The 13,745-nt window shown below is 36.3% G+C and overlaps 1 long non-coding RNA gene across 2 annotated transcripts; it reads right to left on the bottom strand.

The window, feature by feature from the left end:
- Positions 1–9,984: 9,984 nt before the first annotated feature.
- LOC122048975 lies at positions 9,985–13,337 on the bottom strand. 2 transcript variants are annotated; one of them, XR_006130761.1, is made up of 3 exons: positions 12,814–13,337; positions 12,628–12,738; positions 9,985–10,299 (listed from the first exon to the last, which is right to left on the bottom strand). It is a non-coding gene; the product is annotated as an uncharacterized LOC122048975 (long non-coding RNA). The 2 variants fall into 2 exon arrangements; XR_006130760.1 differs by lacking the exon at positions 9,985–10,299 and having other exon boundaries at positions 12,434–12,738.
- Between the last annotated feature and the right edge of the window lie 408 nt (positions 13,338–13,745).

Genomic DNA, 13,745 nt, shown 5'->3' with positions numbered 1-13,745 from the left:
GACGCCTAATGTTCCCTTCCCGGGAACGCATCCTCGCAGTCACTCCCCTCCAGTGACTTACCTCACTTACCTGCCAGACGTCCGGTCAGCCCGTCGACCCGTCTGGACTTCTCGCCAAGCGTCCGGTCAGCCCGTCGACCTAGCTGGACTTCTCGCCAGCTATCCGGTCAGCCCGTCGACCTAGCTGGACTTCTCGCCAAGCGTCTGGTCAGCCCGTCGACCCGCTTGGACTTCGTGCCAGCTATCCGGTCAGCCCGTCGACCTAGCTGGGCTTCGTGCCAGACATTCGGTCAGCCCGTCGACCTGTCTGGACTTCTCCTGCACACTTGATCAAAGTGTCAGACAACGACAAACTAACTTAACCTGATTTGTCATTTATCAAAACCTGGGTTAAATCGTTAGTGCTAACCGCACCAACAACTACTACCGGCTCTGCACTACTTGTTAGGATGTATACTAAAAGCCTAGCTTTTGGTATAAACATTTATCTAGAAATAAGAATCACATTGATCAAATGTCTACATTTATGATAAATGAAGTTGTTCAATTAATTTATATTATAGATAACATGGTGTGTGGTGTCACACACAAAGGATCATGTTATCAGTACCTTATAAATTATAAACAGTAGCTCACGACCAAACTGGAAAGGAACAAACCATTGGAAGGTCGCAGTGTAATTAGGTATTAGTTTATCTTAACTATATAATTACACTAGTACACTTAGAGTGTATTGAGTAGGACCATTAGAGGTCGTTTCTTTTATACTGACTTTATAAAGGAACAAAGACCTCAGTTATTATGGAAGTGTGTGCTCTTAATCCTAATATAATAACATGCACATATATTTGATATTTATTTCTTTAATTTATCAATGGGTGAGATTTAGTTCGATAAATCAATAAGCCCGATAAGTTGGGAAATGATATCACTTATAGTGTGTGTTGTTGATTATAGAAGGAAATTGTGTCCTAATAATCTAAGTTGAGAATGTCCCCAAGAGGAGCTCATAAGGATTGTCATGTTAAACCCTGCAGGTGAACTTAGTCCGACATAACGATAAAGTTGAGTGGTACTACTCTTGGACTAAGATATTAATTAAATGAGTTGTCAGTAACTTACTTAATTAGTGGACATTCGACATCTTAAACACAAGGAGACTAACACACTCATAATAAGAAGGAGCCCAAAATGTAATTTGGGATTGGTGCGGTAGTTCAATAATAGTTCTCTAGTGGAATGAATTATTATTGATAAAATTAAGTTGTGTGTTCAGGGCAAACACGGGATGCTTAATTTTATCGGGAGACCAAAACCAATTCCTCCTCTCGGTCCCTATCGTAGCGTCTTGTATATAGAGATTTATACCCACCACATACCCACCTTCTTACCCATCCAATGAGGCCGGCCAAGCTATCTTGGAACCCAAGCTAGGGCCGGCCAAGACCAAGTGGATGAGCCAAGTTGGTGGCCAAACTTGGGTCCCAAGCTTGGGTGGTCGGCCACTAGAATATTAAAAGGACTTTTATTAAAATTATTTCTTATGTGGATATCATGGTTTTAAAGAGTTTAAAATTAAAATTTCCTTTTATAGCTTTCTACAAAGATTAAGAGAGAGATTAATCTCTTTCCTTATTTGTAGATTAAAGGATGATTTTAATTTTGGTAAAACTTTCCTTATTTGTAAATCATCTACATGTTTAAAAGAGAGTTTAAAATTTGAAATCTTTCCTTATTTGTTGATTAAAAGGTGGATTTTAAATTTTAAGAAAACTTTCCTTTTTAACCATGTTCATGATTTAAAAGAGAGTTTAAAAATTAAATATTCTTTTTTATAAGTTTCTATAAGAGATTAAGAAAAGATTTGATATCTTTCCTTATTTGTAGATTAAAAGAGATTTTAATTTTTAGAGATAACTTTCTTTTTATCTACATGTTTAAAAGAAAGATTTTAATTTATAAAATTTCCTTTTTACTAACCATGAATGGATTAAATTATTGGAGAAATTTTAAATTTCTGGAGACAAATTAAGAAGTTTTAATTAATTAAAACTCTCCTTGTTTATAGCTTCTGGTGGCTGGCCATATGAATTGATGAGAAGAAAATTGTTTTTAATTAAATAAATTTTCTTTTTCAATGGCAAAAGAATTAAAGAAATTTTTATTAAATTTTCCTTATTTGCCAAGACCAAGGATTATGAAAGAGGGGGTAGAGGAGGCTTCATGGTGAACATCTCTATTCTATTTTTCTCCCTCTTTTCTTCCTTGGTGTGGTCGGCCCTTCTCCTTTTCTCTCTTCCTCTTGTGTGGCCGAAATCCTTTATCTCTTGGAGCTTTGAGAAGGTGGTCGGATCTAGCTTGAGGAAGAAGGAGAGAAAGATTGCATCCCTTGGAGCTTGGTTGGTGAAAAAAATTCTTCATCCTTTAAAAGATATGCTTGGCCGAAACTTGAAGGAAGGAAGAAGAAGGTGCCTTGGTGGTTCTCGTCTCGGAAGATCGTTGCCCACACAACGTCCGGGATTAGAAGAGGAATACGGTAGAAGACCTAGAGATTTTTGTTTACAAAAGAAAAGGTATACTAGTATTTAATTTCCGCATCATACTAGTTTTATCTTCATGTAAAAATACCAAATACAAGAGGCATGTGATTCTAGTATTTCGAATTTGTTTTCGATGTTGTGTTCTTTTATTTTTCTTTTCCTTGTGATTTGATTGTTCTTTTTGGTTGACCTAAAGTTATTTAAGAAAATTAAATATTAGCTTTCCTTAAAAGGCTTTGCCTAGGCGGTGGTGGTTGTTCTCATATCCAAGAAGGTCATGTGCCTCGCCATGCAGTTCTGGAAGCCAATTCTGGAAATCAATATTTAATGGAATTAATAACCTAGGTGATTTGGATCGAACGTGTTAAGTTCCGCAGGAGATCCAAGTCTAAACCTAAAAGAACAAGTAAATTAAACTTTGGATCAAACGTGTTAAGTTCCGCAGGCGATCCAAATTTAATTTAAAAGAACACATGGTAGCTAGGAAAGGTTCAGACCTTTGTATAAAATTTTTGTACAGTGGAACCATTAGGTTTTTCGAGTAGCAACCAACACTACCGGCCCTGCACCCTTCATCATGGGGCTCAGCATCCTCCTATTGCTATAGGCGATTCATTCTATTATTATTATATGCTCTGCATCATTCACTTGTTGTGCAACCTCTTACATCTACAGGTTTGGCTCCCTTCACCCACAATGATATGCTTCCTTCTATCGCTATGAGCTCTGCTCCCTTATATCGGCTTCACGCCCTTTATCTTTTACCCTCACTCCACCGGTATTCGGGAGTCGAAGGATCGAGTGGAGCTTCAACTGGCCGACAGGTCTTAATCTCTCCCATTCGGGGTTGAGCGGTTTTCACTGGTCTCGGGTCAGCTTATCGGATTTCTTATCTCCCCCGTTCGGGGTTGAGCGATTTTCACTGGTCTCATACTAGTTTATCAGATTTCATATCTCCCCTGTTCGGGGTTGAGCGATTTTCACTGGTCTCGGGTCAGCTTATCGGATTTCTTATCTCCCCCATTCGGGGTTGAGCGGTTTTCACTGGTCTCATACCAGTTTATCGGATTTCATCTCTCCCCTGTTCGGGGTTGAGCGGTTTTCACTGGTCTTGGACCAGCTTATCGGATTTCATATCTCCCCCGTTCGAGGTCAGACTATCGCCACCGGTCTCGGACCGGAGCAGCAAACTATCGCCACCGGTCTCAGACCGGAGCAGCAGACTATCGCCACCGGTCTCGGACCGGAGCAGCAGACTATCGCCACCGGTCTCGGACCGGAGCAGCAGACTATCGCCACCGGTCTCGGACTGGAGCAGCAGACTATCGCCACTGGTCTCGGACCGGAGTAGCAGACTATCAGTTTCACCATTCGCGCACTAATTAACCTCAAAATACATCATAATGAATTTAAAAAATCTAATTAATTTCAAAATCATAATTAACCTCAAAATACATCATAATGAATTTAAAAAATGATTAATCATAATTTTAAATTCTTTGATTTTCAAAATCTTAATTATTTTTAAAATCATAATTAAATTATAATTATTTTTAATCATAATTAATTCTAAAATTATAATTAATTTCAAAAACATTATTTATAAAATTATAATTTCAAGATTATAATTAATTTTAATAAAATTCAAAATCTTAATTATTTAATTATTAATTTTCAAATCATAATTAAATTTCAAATTATTAATTCTTAGATTTTCAAAATCTTAATTATTTTTAAAAGATAATTATTTTTTAAATCATAATTAATATGTAAGTTTATAATTTCAAATTTAATTAATTTTCAATATATTTTCAAATCTTCAAAATTCTAGTTACTGTCAAATCTAATTAAACTTATATTTTAAAGTTTGAAATTCAAACTCATTTAAAATTTAATCTTATATTTTAAATCTCAATTTCAATATTTTTAAATATTGATAAAATTAAAATAAACTTAACTCCGTCTCATACAAACTCATAAGTTGAACATGTTTGATAACATAGAATGAGTGAGATGGAAAATCATGAAAATAAATAATAATCTTTATATTTTTTATTTACATACTTGGACTTTAGGATTCCCAAACCAAAATTATTTAATTAATTTTTTTAGCATTAATTGATAGGGAGTGGAAGAGGGAATTTAATTTTAAAACTATTTTTGAAAAGATAAAAATTAAATATTTGGTAAAGTATTTTTCAAAGAAAACTTTTACTTAGCTAAGTTTTTTAAATATTTTTAAATGCTAAGTATTTATCAAAATCTAAGTACTTAACTAAGCTTTTATCAAAGCTAAGTACTTAACTAAGTTTTGAATATTTTTTTTTTTAAAAAAAACTAAGCTTTTATCAAATCATTTTCAAGAAATTCTGTTTAAAGTTAAAAGTTTTATCAAAATCCTTTTAAAGCTAAAGTTTTTTTTAAGCTAAATTTTTATCAAAATCAAGGTTCTAAAATTCGCTAGGCGCTAGTCGGGTCGCAGACCAGTGCCTAGCGCCTAGGCCGCCTAGGCGGGGACTAGGCGCCGCTAGGCGGATTCCTCGGTATCCCTTGTTTCATGTAGACTGTGGACAATGTTATATGTAAATCTAAATGTTGTTTTAAACAATTTCATAGCAATGAAGATCTAACTATGTATGCTGAAATAAATACATACTTTCCAATACCAAAAAATGAACATGTAGTAAGTTATCATAATCATATAGTAAACAGTAGAACATTGGAAAATAGTAGCAATAGTTCAATTCAAGATTACAATGCATTGTGAACTAGTAACCACTAAGCAAAATATAATTATTAAATAACATAAATCATGTCTTAACAAAATGAGTTCAAAATTACACAACTAATAATATCTCATAGACTCATATTTATTCTGCTTCTTCTTCTCCATAATTTTCAATAACTTGTTCTTCATCGGACACAAACTCAATATCATTATTGTGATCCTCGTCTTCTTCTTCGGATTCAAATTCATCTTCATGGAGTTCTCTCACTCTGGAGCTTCTTCGGGGTTGTAGATTTTCATCTGCTCCACTTGCTTCATCAACCATTTGCCAAGTGAGCCCGGAACCTAGTTCAACTTCATCATCTTCCCCACCATCCACAATCCAACCTTGTGCATTTGAAGCATCTTTTGCAAGAAGGACATCAACATTTCTTTCTTTTTCTCTTTTTTGTTTGTTCAACAATCTAGCATTAAATTGGACAAACACTAGATTGTTCAACCTGTTGGCATCCAATCTATTTCTTTTCTTTGTGTGAATCTAAAAAAATAGAGAAAATAAATACTATAGTTAGTACCTGAATATACAGTATAGACGTTAAAAATTATAACTAATTTAATTAAAGAGCAGACTGAAAGTTTAAAACTTACTCATTCAAATGTACTCCAATTTCTTTCACACCCAGATGAACTTGTAGTTAATGAAAGTATCCTCAATGCCACCCTTAGCAAGTTAGGTGTGTGAGCACCGTATGTACTCCACCATGCACATGGATCAAATGTATCATCATTTTTTTCACATGCTTTTGCTGCCAATGTTTTTCCAAATAACCCAGTCTTATTTCTATATTTTGGAAATTCCTTGTTAATAATTGTATCTTGTAAATCTAACTCATTGGCATGCAGCCATATTGTTGGTGACATTGTCTGTAACAATCTGAACAATATTCTGAGCTCCTACTTGTTCAACACACTTGTCAACATACTCAAAAATAAGTTCAGCTGTATGTGCCTCTTCTGAAGACTCCTTAGACTCTAAAAATGTAGTACCCTCCTTGCAATTAACACACAAATTTAAGATGCTTCTTCTTTTTCTATCACTCCATGCATCTGTCATGATCGAGCATCCATTCTTTGCCCATTCTTCTTCATGTTTCTTCAGCAATTGTTTTGTTCTTTCAACTTCGGCTTTCAATAGTGGCTCCCTAAGTTGATATTGAGTTGGAGGCTTGAATCCTGGTCCAAATTGACCCACTGCCTCCATTAGTTGCTTGAAGCTATCATTATCAACAGCATTGAATGAGATTCCATTTTCATAAACCCATCTCCCAACATATTGTTGAACTTGTTGAGTTCTCTCTTTGAAAAGAGTCTCATTTATATTTTTTTGCCGAAGTACTTTACTTCCACTAGAGCCTGCATTTTCTGGAGCAATTTCCGATGCATATCTGTCCATGGGGCCAAGTGGAAGAGGTTTTTTAACTCCATCCATCCCTTCAATTTCAAGACCTTCTTCTTCATCTACGGAAATAGCCACCTCTGCTCTACAACTTTGTTCTTCCATTATTTTGTTCTTCTTTCTGTTCCTCCCTTCTAAAATAGCCTGTTTGCACTTATTTTTGTCTTCTTAAGATGCTTTTCGACGACCCGATACATTTCCAGGTATATTTCCAATGTGCTCCTTTATCCTATACACTCCTCCTGATATTGCTTTTCCACATAACTTACATTTAATTTTTTCGAGGTTCTTAGGATCAATCAATATTCCAAACTCCCATCCGATGTCATTTGATTTTCTTCTAAGAATTCCGGATTCGGGTTGAGTGACAGATGTTGTCGAAGATGGATTGCTTGCCATTGATAACAGATAATCTGAAGGAAAAAAACTTATATATAACAAGGCATAATATGATAATAAAATTTAATTATACCATACAAATATACAATACAAAATAATGAAAATATGAAATATAACATTAAGTCATTAACAAGTATGAGAATATTTTTTTATATATCTTAATCTAATTAATAAAATTTATTAGATATTTATTTAAATAAATTTAATTTTAAATATATTTTTTATATTATTAAATCTGTTATATACTTATATATAAATTAATAATATTTATTAGAATTTTTAAAATTTTAATTTAATTTTTTATTTTTAAAACTGATTTATATAAATTAATAATATTTATTAGAATTTTAATAATATTTATTAGAATTTTTAAAATTTTAATTTAATTTTCATATTTTTAAAACTCATTTATATAAATTAATAATATTTATTAGAATTTTAAAAATTTTAATAATTAATATTAATAAATCCGATTAATATACATTTATAATATATAAAATTTATAAATATGATTTATATAAATTAATAATATTTATTAAAAATTTTAAAATTTTAATATAATTAAATATGATTTATTAATTTATTAATATGTATAATGTATTATAATTTTAAAATTTTTAAATATGTTAATATATAAATTAATATTTAATATTATTTATTTAAAAAATTAAATATATTATTTATATATTTAAATATGATTATATAAATTAATAATGGTTATTAGAATTTTATATATAATTTTATATATTTAAATTTGTTTTATATAAATTAATAATATTTATTATAAAAAAGATAAATTTTAAATATATTTAATTGGGATCTTAATTTTATTAGGGTTTATGAACTCAACCTTATTATTAAATTATCCCCGTTAGGAGTTAGGAATTGTTTTAATTTATTAAATCTAAAAAAATTAAAAAAAGAAAAAAAAAACGCTAAAAACGCGTCTCTGTCGCGAGTCTCGCTACTCGCGCGACGGCGCGGACGGCGGATGCCACGGGCCGCCACCGGCGGCTCGCGGGAGGGCTCCGGCGCTGCCGGAAGCTTCGCCGGACGAGTCCGATGCGTCCGGCGAAGTCCGGCGTTGCTTCCAGCGACGCCGGTAGCGTCGCGCGGAAAGCTTTTGGCACAGCCAGAAGCATCACGACTCTACCGGCGTTGCTTGAAGCAACGCTGGACTTCGCCGGCGCGTACGACGCGTTTGAGAAACAAAAAACAGGCGATGAAACAAAAATGAACGGAAACAAAAACTTACCGGAAGCAACGCGATCAGGGAGCGATCAGGGAAGACGAACAGCCGGGGCGATGAAACAAACGAACGCCTACGAACGCCTGCCAAATACCTAAAAATCGGATTTAACATGCCTTAAAAAGCTTGGCCCGCCGAGCCCGCCGAACCCGCCGAAGCCCTCGGAGGACCGCCGAGGACCGCCTAGGCGGCCCAGCCGCCTAGGGCTTCCGCCTCGCTGGTTTCCGGCGCGGCATCCTGTCGCACATCGCCTAGGCGGCGCTTAGGCGGTCGCACAGCGCCTAGGCGGCCGCCTAGGGCGCAATTTCGAACATTGATCAAAATATTTTTAAAGTTGAAGTTTTTATCTTAATATTTTTAACGCTAAAAGTATTTTTGGTATCAAAAGGTTTTTGAAAAAGATAAGTACTTAACTTAGTTTTTATCACATTTTTTAACTAAGTTTTAATCAAAGTCCTTTTCAAACTAAGTATTAAATCTAAGTTCTTTTGAAAGCTAAGTATTTGACAAAACAATTATTTTCAAATCCAAAAATTAGCTAAGTTAGTCTTTTGAAAAAGCTAAGTATTTTCAAAGCATTTCTAAATTAGCTAAATCTATTTCAAAGCACTTATTTTCAAAAGCTTAGTTAAGTTTTTTTAAAGGCCGACTCACTTTCAAATGCTTAAAAATTAGCTAAGTTTTTAAAAGCTACCCTTCAGGGGGAGCTTAGTATTATTTTTTCTATGTAAAACAAACTTATCTCTACTTAGTATTATTTTTGATTTATGTCAAAGGGGTAGAGAAAAGTCAAAGTTAAGAATTTAAACATAATTTTTATGAAAGGAGGGGCATAAGGAAGTTTTTTCACATCATTGTATTTATGCTCATGCTTAAATTCATTTATTATTTTGTTATATTTTACTTAACTTTGAAACGTGTTGCATAATGCAAAAGGGGGAGATTGTTGGTGCGGGAAGCATCCGACGATCGAACTTGTATTTTGATTATGTCAAAGAGATCAAAATTAAGTTGTCTTGTTATCTATCAAGGTTCAATGAGTTTGCAGGAAAGTCCTAAGTGTACTTAGGTGAAAGTCCTAACTGCGGTTAGGCAGATTGAAAACCATAGGGGGTGGTAACCCTAGGTCCTAGGAGGTGGTAACCCTAGGCGAAAAGTCTTGGCAAGTAAAGGGCTTCGGGCAAAATCCTAGGGGTGATAACCCTAGGTGGAAAGTCCTGGTGTCGCGAACCAGGTGGAAGATTGGACGGGTCGTGGAGCGAACGTCCAGCAGAAAGTCCTGGAGCCTCGGGCACTGAGAAAAAATCCAGTTGGTCTGGAGGATCGGTCTGGCAACAGGTAAATTCTCCTGAGTGGAGTAGGTGATGATGCGTTCCCCGGTGAGGGAACAGTAGGCTTCGGTTCAACCTAGGGTTTCCGGATAGAAATCCGAAGTCAGAATCGGACAATCAGAGGTAGTCATTGTCACACCCCCAGAGGAGTCCCTACCGAAAAATTTTGACAGCATCTCCCAAGTACTGGTGACAATCTGATGGATACATATATACAAAATACATCAGCCACATACAGCTGGAATATACACACAACCACGCAGTTAATAATGCAGCCCACACAGTTGAAACATAGCATAACCACACAGTTAATAATGTAGCTCACTCGGCTGAAATATAGCACAGCAGAAATCACAAAATAATGAACATGAAATGAACAAAACAACTCACTGTGAGCCAGCTCGACTTGACACATCATCACCAAACCAAATATAAGATACCACAAAACAAAACTCCATACAAAAGAATACACAAATACAAGAACAAGTACAAAACCAACAATGTGAAAGAAAGCACTAACGGTAGAAGAAGCTCGATGTGATATGGAACTGGCGGATAGGATCTCCAGGCAATTCCATAAATCCTTTACCTGCTACCTGGCGAAATAAACCAGTTTACGGGTGGTGAGTACTAAGACTCAGCGGGTAATAGACAGATAGTGCATGAACAGACTAAAGAACTAGAGATACAAAGGTATACAGTCTCGTAGGGAATATAGCAGATACTGTGATATCATAATAAGTGTCCATACCTGAAACTATATCCTAGGCTAGTAATAGACGGTCAGGTGTAGCAAAGACCTGCTACAATACTGCTCATAACTACATGGGTAACATATGAGATATATATATATTATCAATAAGCAAACCAATGTCTAAACTCATATCTCAGGTATATATCTCAACTTATGTGAGCATATCAACATAAGTAAGCAACAGCAGCATAAGTAAGCAATAACAACATAAGTAAGTAACAACATCAACAGGTATAATAATAATAGTGTATGCACGGATGGTCATCCCGCCCACCTCTCTGCGCCACGACCCTTGTATGGTCGAGAGGCCGGATCAATGACAATTGTACCACTTAAAAGTCGTCACTACTCTCGAGTGACCGAATGGACAGGTGCATGTTAGCTAACTAGCTACGTCTGTGACGGGAGTCTCTGCTGCTCGCAACTCCAGCTATCTCTACCCATGAGTAAGCGAGTGGGAGCACGTCAGGACAAGCGGCACGCTCCAGCTACCACTACCCATGAGTGGTCGAGACAGATAGTGCATGAACATACTAAAGAACTAGAGATACAAAGGTATACAGTCTCGTAGGGAATATAGCAGATACTGTGATATCATAATAAGTGTCCATACCTGAAACCATATCCTAGGCTAGTAATAGATGGTCAGGTGCAGCAAAGACCTTCTACAATACTGCTCATAACTACATGGGTAACATATGAGATATATACATATTACCAATAAGCAAACCAATGTCTAAACTCATACCTCAGGTATATATCTCAACCTATGTGAGCATATCAGCATAAGTAAGCAATAGCAGCATAAGTAAGCAATAACAACATAAGTAAGTAACAACATCAACAGGTATAATAATAATAGTGTATGCACGGATGGTCATCCCGCCCACCTCTCTGCGCCACGACCCTTGTATGGTCGAGATGCCGGATCGATGACAATTGTACCACTTAAAAGCCGTCACTAATCTCAAGTGACCGAATGGACAGGTGCATGTTAGCTAACTAGCTACGTCTGTGACGGGGGTCTCTGCTGCTCGCAACTCCAGCTATCTCTACCCATGAGCAAGCGAGTGGGAGCACGTCAGGACAAGCGGCACGCTCCAGCTACCACTACCCATGAGTGGTCGAGCGTGCAGCCCTGGCCAACGACCCTCTTAACCATAAGAGAGACATGGTCCCCGGCATGCATGCAATGACATGATATGAAAAATGCAGCAGTCATCATATATATATATATATATATATAAACAGAAATAGGTTTGCTACATGAAGCCAGCATGCTCAATAAGAAACATGAATAAATAGCAGTCAAAGCACGTAAACATGGTATCTGGTATCTATATATATCTAGTATCTGGTGTCTGGTATCTGCTAAATATCATAGATAGCAACGAGAGACTGTATAGATACAGAAATGAGTAGCTCAAAGATTAAGAGGAAGTATCAAACGTGGGAAAAATAAAAGTGGAGTCAAGATGAATACAATAACTATCTGGGCATTTAGCTCATGCACCAAGATCAATGTGCTAAAGAGATAATGTAAGAAATACCCGCAATGATTGCGAACATCATGCCAATACAATTCCCACATCGAGGCGTTCGTCTCAAATCAAAATTCTACACATAGCATATATAGCATAGCTAAGTTTTATCATAAACCAAATAGCTAAACCTAATCCTAATCTGAATAGGAAATTATACTTTAATTCCATTTAATAATCCAACACTTCCTTCACCGCTAATCTTCTTATGAATTAATCCAATTCAATTAGTTAACCCTTCTTATTAACATGCTTTAAATCCAACAAAACTTGAACTAACAATCCAACTTATCCAATCAGGTTTAATTCTATCAACCAATCCATCACAAATACAAAGCAATCTCCATAAACAACTTACCTCATTATCTCTTATCAAATAGTTGATTAAGCATCAAAAACCATTTAACCAAATCAATTGCTTAATTCTTACTAATCAATCACAATCAAATCCCTTTATAAATCTAATCCATCCCTACACACCACAATATCAATCCAATGAATTCGAGAAACGATCATGTAGTCATCTACAACAAACCACAAATTAAATCAATAACCAAATTAGATCAACAACCCTAACATGTCACCAATCAATCTAGTTTTAAATTTAGACATCTCAATCCAAAACTCACCTAAACCTCAGATGATCCCTATTAATTCATTGCTGAAGGAGCTACTACTGGAAACTCATTATCGAAGCTACTGTGAAGCTGCTGCCAGAAGAAGGGTGGCTGATCCAAAAGCTACCAGCATTTCGAACCAATTTCACATAATCTGATTCATGTACCCAAATCATACCAACAAGCGTATGCACTGACCAGAGGATAATCGGAGAAGAAAAGTGTCGGGGCAGTCGAACAGAGGCTGCATTAGGTGGCGCTCAACCCAGCATCGGCGGATCAGGAGCTGGAACACAGCCAAGGGGTGGCAACCTCAGGCAAGATCGAGAGGAGTCCGACGGCTCACCCTCACGACAGCGATGACTACGGCATCACTGATCTGGCCTCATGCGGAGGAGGCAATAGCGTCGGGTGTGGTGATCAGTGATGATGCAAAAAGGCAGAGGGAGATGTGGCGGAAGATCAGGGAACAAGGAGAAGAGCTCAGGCTAGGGCTCGACCTTTTCCCTTCATGGTGGAAGCTCTACTCGCACGGCAGCGACCCGGAGAGAAGGGCAACCGCCAGTAAACGTCAGGCGATCGGTGGAGGAGATAAGGTGATGCTCTGCCGCCGGTGATCAGTTCCCTTGTGGCGTCGGCGTCAGAGAAGAAAAGGAATCCGAGAGGTGGAGGAGGAGGGTCGACGGTGGTAGATGAAGAGAGGAATCAGCGCAAATGAGAAGAAATAGGGAAAAAGAAATAAACTTAGGACTTTTCCAATTAAAGCTTAGAGTATTTCCTCAATCTAACTCCCAATTAATTGAGATATTACAAACAGCCTTTCACTTAGAGCATCTATATCAATTACCCTATTTAAAGATTTTACCCTAAATTTTGGATAAGTTAACTAAAAATTCTCTACATCAGTTACCCGATCTATTCCCTAAATTTAGATTTGATGAATAGTGATTCTCTAAATTTAGGGATTGAAACCTCTACCCTAAAAATAAAATAATATTTCTTTTTAATCTCTCTCCTTCCACTCAATCTCTCTCCTTCCACTCATTTCATAAATATAATAATAAAAAATAGAAGAAAGAGAAACAAATAATAAAAAATTAAGGATGATGGAAATTTTAGGGTATTTGATG

This window comes from Zingiber officinale, chromosome 2B (genome assembly GCF_018446385.1).
Source record: "Zingiber officinale cultivar Zhangliang chromosome 2B, Zo_v1.1, whole genome shotgun sequence".
NCBI lineage: Eukaryota > Viridiplantae > Streptophyta > Magnoliopsida > Zingiberales > Zingiberaceae > Zingiber > Zingiber officinale.
The sequence above is the reverse complement of the archived record's forward strand: the minus strand, read 5'-3'. Positions and strand labels throughout refer to the sequence as shown.